This window comes from Hydra vulgaris, chromosome 07, assembly GCF_038396675.1.
Source record: "Hydra vulgaris chromosome 07, alternate assembly HydraT2T_AEP".
Taxonomy (NCBI): domain Eukaryota; kingdom Metazoa; phylum Cnidaria; class Hydrozoa; order Anthoathecata; family Hydridae; genus Hydra; species Hydra vulgaris.
This window is the reverse complement of record NC_088926.1, coordinates 38,701,647-38,714,684: the sequence shown is the minus strand read 5'-3', so window position 1 is coordinate 38,714,684 and position 13,038 is coordinate 38,701,647.

Here is a 13,038-nt window from a genome sequence, read left to right as displayed (position 1 = left end):
TTGTAAAAGCAATATTTAGACATTCATTTAACAAATGATTTTATAAAAAAAAAATGTGGCATATTTTTAAACTTCTAAAATGCTCTAAATTTCATAGCCATTAATAAGTTTGAGAGTATGTCAAAATTTACTTTTTTACAGACTTGTAAAATGTTTTATCAAACTGAAGGCATATTTTTTATTTTTTATGTAATAGACAAATGTGGAAATTTTACCAAAGAGTTTATATGGTTTGGTGTGCTTACAGTTATGGCTTAGTCACTATGTCATTGCACATCCCACATGGGTTCCTTGTGGGTTTGATGGGATTTACGTAGGACAAATTTTCCCATGTGGTATCCGTATGGAAATTTGTCACCTTAAACCCATGTGGGTAATCCCACATGGGTTACATGTAGGAACTATATGGTATTTCACACATGGGAAATCCCACGTAGGTTTCTTGTGGGATTTGCATGGGAATTAATTTGAAGGCTGGAAACTAAAAAAAAAACTTAAGTTTTTAAATTGACATTGCGTTATTTTTATATTGTGTGAATATATTTTATATTATTATAGAGAATGGCAAGCAAGTATGGAAGTACCACAAATAATGTTTATCTTTCTTTATAGAAATAAGTTTAGGATTTGTGCAAATAGACGTATTATTAGGATAATATAATAGTTATTTGAATATAGATCTTGAGTATATTACCTGCAAACAATTAACTGATGCAAGTTGAAAGTTGTCAAAAACCAATCTTGCATGCATGGGACATAGCAGTGTCTCACAAAGAAATGCGGGTTTGAAAGTCAAAGAATTCCCAATTTTCTTTATTAAAAAAGAAAAAATAGGAGGGAGATGGGTTTCTTTTTTTAGGCTCTAAAACTTTTACCTTTAGATATAATAAGGTCCTTAAGACTTAAGGGACTTACAAACTACATTGAGGAACAAAAGCAGGATATTTACAGAAACTTTTTAATTTTTTATCTGGAGTATCACAGTGTTATTGGGAATAAAGCCTCTGGGTCCAGTTTTCAAATTAATATGATCTAAAGTAACATATAAATAAAATAATATGATTCAAAATGCATATAGTTATACATATAACTCCTGATAGTTAACTATATGTATAACTAGTTATACATATAATTTATTACATAAACTTATTTTTTAAGGTTATGTTTGAACAAATTAGTATCAATTAATTCAAATTCATGTTTTAGTTAAAGTTCAAATTAATGTTCTTATTTTTTCATTGTTTTTTTCACTATTTTTATTTATTTGTTCATTTGTAATTAGTACTAATTCTTACTCAGTAAGAATGTTTATCATTGTTGAACTTGATACATGTCGTATCAATACATGTCGTATACAACATACATGTCGTATACAAAATTCATGTCGTATACAACAACAATGCAATGAATACTTTTTTCTCTTTCACTCTTTTTATATGATCTTAAATAATAAATCAGCTATTTTTAATAATGTGGGGTTTTACATTTTATTTTATAGGAGTCACAAAAGAAATATTATTTTGTCAATAAAGTCAGAAAAAGTGAGGATGCCTTTTGACTGCTCTGCAGATTTACCTACTACATCTCAAGTTGACGATTCCGCTGTTGATTTTACAAATGAGGCAGCTCACCATGAAAATACTGAAAAGTTTTTAAAAAACTTTAATTTTTCAAATGTTCAAGATTTTTTCCAAAGTTTAGACAATTTAGGTCAAGATAATGACCAAAATTCTAACTTGAAAAGTTCTAACTTAGAACAGCTTTCATTACGAGACAAACTTATTTTATGGTATATACAGTATAATGTATCAAAAAATACATTTTCATTGTTAAAATTATTGGTCCTGATAATAATTTACCCATTTATGCTACCACTTTACTTAGCAAGATCAAATGTTCTAATAAAAGTTATACCGATGCAAACAAATCGTATCACTATTTTGGAATTCAAGATAATATAGAAAATAGAATTAATGCTAGGCTAAATGCTGAATTTATTCCTGAAGGATCTCAGTATAAAAAATTAAAACAGGAAGTTTATGTTGATGGTGGAGAAACTCTTGTATCACTAGCAATAAATGTAGATGGTATTAAGCTTCAAAATTCTACAAACAAATCAATGTGGCCTATACTTTGTAGAATAAATGAATTTCTAGATCAAATATCATTTGTTGCAGGTATACACATTGATTCTTCGAAGCCAGATTCATTAGTTGATTTTTTTTTTGCCGTTTATTACTGGTTTTAATCAAGTGTCTGAAAATATAAAAACCATTTATCCAAAAATAAGAATTAAAATTCTTTTCTTTGTTTGTGATGCACCAGCCAGGTCTTTTTGTAAAGGTACAAAACAATGTGGAGAATACTTTTCTTGTGATTATTGTCAAGATGAAGGATCTCACTGTAAAGAGTTAAAAAGTTGTTTCTTTGGAAACTATTGGTGTGCGACGAACTGATCAACAGTTTTTAAATTTGGAAAAAAATGGACACCAATTGAGAGAATCTCCCTTAGTCACAATAGTTCCAATGGTAACATGTTTCCCACCTAATCCAATGCGCCTGTTATATCTTGGAAATGTGCGTCGATTGTTACTCATTTGGTGTTGTGAGATTAGAGGAAAAAGTCGACTGATTGCATCAAGTAAAAATTTGCTGCCTAATTTTATTTGTATTTTAGGAAAATGTCTGCTGTCAGAATTTTCTAGGTGCCCACGATTGATTGATGAAATAAGGTTATGGAAAGCCATTGAATTTAGAATTTTCTATTTGTTTGTAGGTCCTGTAGCCCTTAAAGCTGTACTGTCTACCGCAGAATACCATCATTTTATGCTTTTACACTTTATGTTTTTTCTTGTGATAATTGGAAGAGTATGATAAATGTTGGTAATGAAGCATTAATTAGCTATGTTTCTGGAATAAAAACTTTATATGGTCAGCATCATTTAGTCTATAATGTCCATGTGCTTCTTCATATTCCTGAATATATTGAGAAATATGGCAGTTTTAGCTTTTGGTCTGCATTTTGGGCAGAAAGTTACTATGGTGTTTTAAGAATAAGATTTTGTGGCACTTCTAACTTTTCAAGTCAGGCTGTAAATCTAGTAAATGAGCTTGGAATTTTGAATTATTCACTAACTTGTAGAGTGTTGGCATGGTCAGAAAATCCAAATGATCATTTTTTTTTAATAGAAAAAAGAACTATGCATCCCGAATCATTAAATAGTAATACAATGATTGGGACAGGTTTTTTAATTGAAAAATGTAAAGATTTTTACTCTTACCCACAATCTTTTAATTTGTTACATATTGGAGTGTATTTACCAAGTTATAAAATCTAAAGTAATTCGGAAGTGTGTTGCTTTTTCACAGTGTGACAATACTTTAATAATATTTCCTTTTCCATCAATTGACTATTTTGGAAAATAAGCTTGTGGTTAGTTTTATGCCTCAAATATATATAATAAAATTTGACTTTGTTATAATATCAGCAGCAATTTATTTATATTTAAAAAATTGTTTTATTGATCTTACCACTTTTTAACCTGAAATTTTTATAAGCATAACAATACTTATAAAATTTATTAACATTTATCAATATATTAAAGAAAAATTACATAAACAGGGTGTTAGCTAGCTCAATGACACCATGTATACTGCGGAATTCCCAATGGGTTTAAAATTCCCAAAACTCAATGACCTAAAATTTCAATAAAAGTTCCTAATATTTTAATAAAAGTTCCTAATATTTTGGGGAACAACAATAATAAAAAATCCCAATATCGCAAAAATACAGTTTAAAATATTTTCCTGGCTAACACCCTGATAAATATTCAGAAGTTGGATGACTTCTAAGTAATAATTTTATTAAATAAAATTAATGAAATAATTCTATTATAGATAAAATAAAATATTATAGATTTTTTAAGATGACATTGTTTTACATAGTGGAATTTATAGAGGAAGATGGCAGTGTGGATTATGTGTGTGAATGTTGGCTAGTTGGAGAGACCCAATGTTGGTGGCTATCGTACAAAGGAACAAAAATTAATGAGAACCAAATGTGAAATTCTCGGTGATGATTGGAGCTTGGTTGGTGTGTGTATTCTAGGAGAAGCAGTTGGTCAGTAACTAATTTAATTAAATTTCTATTTGTATATTTTATAGGCATTAAAATTTTTTGAAAATTGTTTTTTACAATAAGTAGTCAATAGTTTTTTTTGTAATTTGTTAGTAATGTTTTATTTTATAATTATATTGCAATAATTTAGATGATGAAAAAACAGCAAAAACAAGGGCCAAACAGGCTGAAGGCTCTTCTTCATTTGAGGAAAAAGCACCAGAAAGTAGAAAAAAAATTTTAACTTTTCGTTATGAATGGTAGTACAATAATTTTAGTTTTAGTTTTTAAATCCAGTATATACCATTACAGAATTTCATTTAAATATTTACTAGTTTTACATTCAGTTACTAGATAAGTTGATATTACTAAAAGTATAAATGATAAAGCTTTATACTTCAAGTAATATCGATATATATGATGATGATGATGATGATGATGATGATGATGATGATGATGATGATGATGATCATATGGATATTCGGTATAGCAACGCAAAGTTTGCATTATCGAACATTTTTGTTCGCTAATGCAATCTAACGCGGCCTATGTTCGTTTTTGTAACAATTTTGTTCGTTATTGCTACTCCGGGAACACACGTTAAAGCCTTATAAGTTTTTTTTTTTTTTAAGATATTTATTTGATCGTAAGCCGGCAATAAATTTGTTTAATCGCCATTAAATACTAAATAAAATATTATATACATACATAAAATATTATATATATATATATATATATATATATATATATATATATATATATATATATATACATATATATATATATATACATATATATATACATATATATATACATATATATATATATATACATATATATATATATATATATATATATATATATATATATATATATATATATATATATATATATATATATATATATATATATATATTTAAACAATTTTAAAATGTATTCTACAAGTAGAGTGCTCAATGTTCTTAAAAGAACAGAGCTATTATAAATTAGTAGAAAATCACTTAACAAAAATTTATCTCATTTAACACTGTGTTTCATCAATAAAGACTCATCGAAATGCATCATTTCTGAGAAGGCTCATAATCATTTCATAAAGACTCATCAGAAAATCATCATTTCTGATGAGTCTTTATTGATGAAACACTGTTAAATGAGATAAATTTTTGTTAAGTGATTTTCTACTAATTTAATTTATTTACACTTCTAAAATGCCAATTTTAGAAGTGTAATCTGTCAAAAATTTTCTGTTGATGATGGATGCGCTATTTGTAGTCAATGTTTAAGTATAAAGTTGTTGTTTTTCACTTTTTCTGTTTAAAACAAAACAAAAATTCAAACTTGTCTAATAATTCTTTCAAGGTAGTTCAAGTGATATCGAAGACTTGGATACATTTGTTACAGCAGGTATACGATTTATTCATATTTGTATATAATTTTTGATACACGTATTTGTGTATATTATATGTTATAAATTATATATATGTTAAAAATTATATATATTTTATAAATTTTGATACACATATTTGTATACAATTTTTGATGTGTAAATATATAAGAAATAAAAGTGTTGTTCAATAAATATAGTCTTAATAAGGCGTTAAGCTTGAACTCATAAAATTAGCAGTCAAAATAAAGCCAAAAAGTAAAGATTTTACTAAATGATGACTTAATAATAGATTTTTTATTTTTGGATCAGAATTTTTATGTTCGATAGATTCTCAGGTGTAAGGTTGCAATACAATCAAATAACTTGCATGAAATTCTTTTTAAATTTCAAGTCTAGATGTGAGAGAAAGATCCCCAATACAGTCTACCTTATTTTGTGGTAATATTTTTTTTATAACTGTTTGTAATAAAATAAGGATATAATTAAATGTTTAAAGGATTGAATCTGTTTACAAAGAAAAGTATGATTGAAATAGCATCTGCTCAGTTGCTATAATCTATTTATTCTGGTCAAGTATCTTACTTAAATTTACAATTCACAGATACATTTTTATATCATATACTATTGAGTCCGGATAGCTCAGTTGTATAGCGTGCTGCTATTATTGTGATCGGATTGCCTGTTGCAGCAGGATTGCAGATTTAAATCCCACTTTTGCCAGTTACTATTTAATTATGAAGGGAGTTTGTTTTGAACAAATTTGAAGGTCCTTAGAGTTCATTAAATACTGTGTTCTTAAAAATATATTTTAGCATTTGTTTATTTATTGGGAGTTGTTTAAACATCAGTTTGGAAACAAAATGACTTGTAATATTTTAATGTAAATAAAATCTTTTGCAATATTTTATTTTTGAGTATTCAATTTTCAATACTTAAAGTCAAATAGTTTTGACTTCAAGTATTAAAAATCGGCTTTTAGTCAAAGTTGATAACAACTTACTAAATGCTAAATCCTTAAATAGTATTTTTGTATTTGATGTTCAGTTATACAGTTACAGACATAACTGGTTTATTGCTGGTGGAGAAGATAAAAGTTTGTATTACATAAAAATATAGGAATTTACACTATATTTTTCCATTAGTTTTATTTACTTTTTTGTTTTTTTCTTGATTATTTAACATGTTTTTGCATTTCCATTTATTTATTCAGAGATCTCCTTAGCCTAATGACAGAAGAGCAATTGCATGATCTTTTTAATGCTTTTGTTTTAGCTTTTAATAGTTTGAAGGTAATCATAATCTATAATATTAATCATATATTTATTTCAAATTAACTCATCTTAAAGTCATCTATTTGGATAATATTCAACTTTTCAGTATTATTTTTGTTTTTTAAGTAATGATCTTTTTAGGATAGTGACTATGTACTTAAAATTCTAGTGCCTAAATATATTGTATTTATATTTGCTAAAGCTAGTAATTTGTCAAGAATAAAGGTAATCTAAAAGCTTTTGTTTTTCGATTTTTTATTCTAGTAAATAATTACTTAAATAATTAAATATTACTTATTTATATAATTAAATATTACTTATATAATTAAATATTACTTATATAATTAAATATTACTTATATAATTAAATATTACTTATATAATTAAATATTGCTTATTTATATAATTAAATATTACTAATTTTATAATTATATAAATAAGGGATTTTTTTAAATAACTTTTATTAATATCATAACTATTTGTAATAATATTTTTGCGTATTCTCGATTTAGGCTGAAGTAGGTCTCAGTACTTACATTTCTGAAAGACAATACAAACTTTTATATTTTTTTTTTTTTTTTTTTAAACTAATTTACCATTATTAGTTATTACTACACAATTATTAATTTTTTTTAAGAGATAAAAAGCGTTTCTGTAGCTCACCAGAATCAACTTGTGGAACTGGTAAGACTGTAAGACTGGTATTCAATCAATATATATATTTTATTTAATGTTTATAGCAACAAGGTATAGAAATAAGTTATTTTTTATTATTATAAAACACCCAACCCTTGAAAGTAAAAAAAAACTAAAGTTGGCAAAAAATTGCAGACCTTGATATGTTTTAGGTCATCATCAGGTCAGCAAAAACATTTATTGACAAGTTCCATCATAAAAAGTAGAAACCTAAAATGTTCGGAATTATTTGGCAACCTCAAACGCTAATTTCGGTAGTTAGGTTTGCATTGCCAAATGCTGACCCTAATTCCGAGGGCTGTACAGCAATACTTTCAAAATTTGAAAAACTGTAAAAGAATTGAAATATTTAGCTTTAATGTAATAAGAATAACGTTTTTATCTTTTTTTTATCTTTTAGATGTAGATTTTTCAGTATCAATTTATTCAGAAAATCAATTATTAAATGTGAGAATTTTAAAGTCAAATTTATTAAAGCAATTCAATAAAATAGTTTTAGATATTAAATAATAAATTATAAAATGTGTGTTCTTTAAATTTGAAAAATAAATGTTTATTTTATTTATATATATATATATATATATATATTTATTAGGTCACTGCCTACTAGATGTTTTTTTTTTTTAAATCATAAAGAGTCACTCTAGCATTTGTTTATTGCAATGTTAATAACACAAAACAATAACATTTACTTTTTTTAAAGTTATTTTCACTTCGGGAAATTGGATTTAATAATCACACTTTTTAGCCATTTTAATGTTTTATTGCCTATTTTTTAGTGGTCTAAAAGCCCGATTTTCTACTTCTGGTGCCCGGGTGCTATAATAATTTTAGGGGCCCACAGATATAAATATAATTTTATAGTAACAGGCTTCTTGAATTTTTGCAGTTGGTTGAAAAAAAAGGTTCCAAAGATAAAAAACAGAAAAACTATTAAACCAAATTTTTAAGAATCACAATAATTTTATGCATATTTTTAGTCATTTTGAATAGTTGTTAAACTAGTTACAAAAAAAAGTATTAATAGGAAGTTCATTAGCGTTTGGGGCCCCTAAATAGTGAAATGTATGTCCATTTCACCAATTGCCCCCCTCCCTAGAAAACTGGCCCTGGAAGTATATGTAGTTAGGAATTTAATATCAATAGAACTATACTTAGATTATTGACTACAGTAAATATTTCATTCAGCAGTTATAGAAAAAAACAAAAAGTATAACTAATATACAGATATTCATTTTATAAAATAGTCACACTTTTTTATGTTTTTTTTATTCTCTCTTCGACTTTGAGTTTTAGTCAAAATGAATTTGCGTCTCTTTTTATAACCATAAATTTGTTTAGATTCCTCTGAGGTTAATTGATTGAGAATTGTTAGGCATATCTATTACCTAAAGATTTAGGTTTTATTTAATAGCCTCTTTCAGATTTTCTGACGTTATGCAAAGAGTTGTTGGGAACTCAACCTGAATATCATCAACAGAAACAAGATATACCCAAGACTCAGCATCAAAATTTTTTTTCATTTTGGATTTCTGCTTAAGCGTTGGTTTAAAAGTAATGTCTTCTGTCAATGCTCTTATTTTAAGGATTCGGTTGAGGACTTGATTTCTTATATTCAGATTTTCATCCAGCAGCATGCAGTACAGGAAATTTTCTTGCAAATAACAATGTGAATGTCCTTGTAAGTTGTTAAAAACAATGCTCTGAATCTTGCTGTCTTCAAGTTTGACTAATTTAATGGTTTTGTACAGAAGTTGACATGCATCTTTGTATTTTCTGGAGAGCTTAAAAGCGACCCACATTACACAATAGACTTGAACAATATATTTAGTTATTACTAATAACTCAGGAGATGGTTTATCATTCCTAACATAAACCATCATTATTCTCAAGGCTAGAGTTAGCCATCTATCATAAAAAATTGTTCCAGGTTTTTTTGCAAGAAATTATTTAGATATAAAACCTTCACACTGTGCTCATAAAGCTTTTGCTGGTCTGTACTAAGATTGCTTATAACCTCACTGCTAATAAACAACTCTATTTCCGAATATATGGGAACAAACTCAACCAATAGCTGTTCATGAAGAGTTTGATGAGATGCAGCATCTCCAATAGGCCCCTTATAAGACTTAGGACCATTTGTGTCTCCATTTAATTCAGATATGTGTTGCAGTGAAGATCAACTTGATGAAGCATACATCCTAAAAGGTCGAACTTCTTTTAAGAATTTTTTCAGGTTTTATAACCAAACCGTTATCTGCACCTGTATTAGAAGTTTTGTTATCTACAATAAAAGCGACTAAGCTCTGAACACTATTATATTATGCTAAAACATTTGCAGTAGCGTTTGCCATGGTTGCGTCAGCTCCATTAGGTATAACTACATGAGTCAAATAATTTTGTGCTGTTGGCCAATATTCTGCTGTAAATGTAAGATGATGTTCTTCTTTGGTTGAAGCAACAAAAATAGGATTTTCATCAGTGTTATAACTGACAGAATGTACTGATGTAGACTTATCAATTTTTCTATCTATTCCAATAACCTTTAATTCTTTAACATCAGTTAAAAGTTTAGAACTTATGATAGTGCTGATATTTTTTTTTTCAGTTATTATTTGTGATTTATTAGATTTTTTTACAATACCATAGTATATTAAAACAGCTGTTGCCAATGCAGCTGTTACAGCATAGCTTATTTTAAACCGTATAGCAGCTTTTGCCAAATTTGTTAAGTGAGTATAATTTTTTTTAACTGACACGGTTATAGAAAAGTCTGGAACAGATTCAAACTTATTATTGTTATCAATTAACTCAGTATCCAGATTGGAATCACATTGAATTTCGGCAGCTTAATACATCTTTTTATCTTCTCGTTAATTTCTCTCTCTTGCTTTCTTTTTTCTCTGGCAACTGTTTTTTTATCTACTGTACCAATTTGAAATCTTCCTGTTATTCCAATTTTCGATGTTTGATCTTTTTTAAATATTCTCTATCCAATGGTGGTACCTAAAACAATTTTATTCTCTTTTAAAAAGGTGTTTACTCAGTTCAATAATAAACTTGTTAAAGTAACTCTAGGATAGAATGAATACAATAAAATAGTCTCAAATATAATATACAATATCCTAAACACTTAAGAAAATTACAGTTCAAACCATCTCTTTGGCCATTTTATTATTAATGCTAAAACAATATAAAGTATTTTGCTGACAAAATGGAAAAAATTTTTATTCTATTTTTATTTATTCACTCTGACGTGTATTTGATTGTTACTACAGATTAAAGAATTAAATAAAGATTAAAGAATAAAATAAAATCTAATTTTTAAAATTAAAATTATTTACCTTATTGCCGCTTTCACAGAGACAAGCAAAGTGTGTTGTTTTGTAATCCAAAGGATTCTGACACTTAACAGATCTATGCATAAAAAATTGCATGCATTATAAAAATATTTAAAATCTATTAGAATAATTTTAATATCATTTTTATAAAAAAGCATTACAGAAAAAATGAAAACAAAAACATATCATTAAAATTATAAAATTATGTAAAATTATCCAATACAATCTTTTTAATTTAGCATTTAACTTACAAAAAATATGATATCAAGTTATAAACAATTATTTGTATAAAGTTTAGCACAAGCTAAAAATAAGTATTGCATATAAAAATGAAATTAACAATTTTTCTTACCTATTATTGCAAGCTACTACTAAATGTTCACAACCACAAGAAGACAAATCAAACAAATGCTCAAAGTTGCAATCAAGATATTCCTTGTTTTTGTTTGCATTTTTGCATTTTCCATAAGCAGATAAAACTCTCTTAAGAAGTCTAGAAATTTTTTTTGCTACTGACTTCTTGCGGACAGAGGAAGCTTAGGATTTACTCTATTCCAGAGACTGATCAACTCATTTGTTACTTTTGAAATTATCTCTGAAGAACTAGTACTTGTTACTTCATACATATTTTTACAAATAAGATATGAATATTGAATCACTTGTCTGTAGGTTGGAAGTTCGCTTATTGGAAGCTCTGATGGCAAACCAGTATACCTCTTGCTTTTCATTATGAGTTCTTAGTTTTTTATTATTTCAGGCACTTCCCTTAAGTGTGTGTGTATATGTATTATATATACACACACATTATATATATATATATATATATATATATATATATATATATATATATATATATATATATATATATATATATATATATATATATATATATATATATATATATATATATATATATACATATTTATTTAATATTACATTCGAAATAGTGTAAAGTGAAAACATAAATACTGTAAAAACAAAAATTCCAGTTTTAAGTATTTTAGTTATGACTTCGGAATTCTAATTATGAAACTTTTTGTTTACCAAAATTCCTAGCGCCCCTCATCCCTAAAACAGATGAGCCAATATTTATTTGAACTCAAATCCCTAAATAATCATTAACTTTTTTAAATTTATATTTATTGGAATTTTTTTATTTATAACATAAAAACATTTTCCAGGGTGACTCTTATTAAATTTTAATCCTGGCAGTGGCCTCATATTTATATATATATATATATATATATTTTTTTTTTTTTTTTTTTTTTTTTTCAGAAATCCTTTAAAGATATTGGCAAATCAAATTCACCTATAAGTACTAAGGATTTAAAAACAGATCTGACTATAATCATTGATGTACCACTTGGATGTTTAGCAAGTGTGATTCGGGTGTTGGATATATATATATATATATATATATATATATATATATATATATATATATATATATATACATTAATTTTTTATATTTTTTTTATATTTTCAATATCAAATCCAATGTAGAAGATTGAAAAAGCTTAACTGACTTAGCCGATAGGATTTAGTGGCAGAAATGGTTACGTTAACTTTCCTGATGTTTGCAGAAAATGTTGTTTTCAATTTATTTTATTTTTAGAAATACATTATTATAATCAAAACTTCGTTCAATTCCTATAAATTGTTCAATTGCGTTTTTATAATTGAAATAAAACTTGATATTTAAATTTCTGATAAAATATTTCGACATCGTTACATCATAGAAATATAGCCTACAATATACTATAGGAAAAAAAAAATACTGAAACATGAAAATAATAAAATAATCAAACAAATAAATACTGAAACATTTAGAGAAATTAAATTTGGCTCCTCATATTAGATACAACATTTTCCTTAAGTTGGTGAAAATGAATATAAAATATAATTTTTTTTAGTTGATGCATTAACTACAAAAAGTGCTTCAATATAAATACAAGGTAAAATGCGAAATATAATTGCGGACCATTATTCTATAGGTATTTCATGTTGCAACAGCTTTTTTAGTCGTTTTTAAACAATAAACATGACTACGCTGCTCCAACCAAAACCCTCAGTCGATGTATTTACATTTACCTGCATGCTCTCTCTAATAGTCAGTAAATGCTTTTACACTTTATAACATACATTACTAATATATTCATATTTATTTGTATTTAAATTAATAATATAGTCATGGTCCTTAAAATATGATATTTTGGTTTGCACAAAA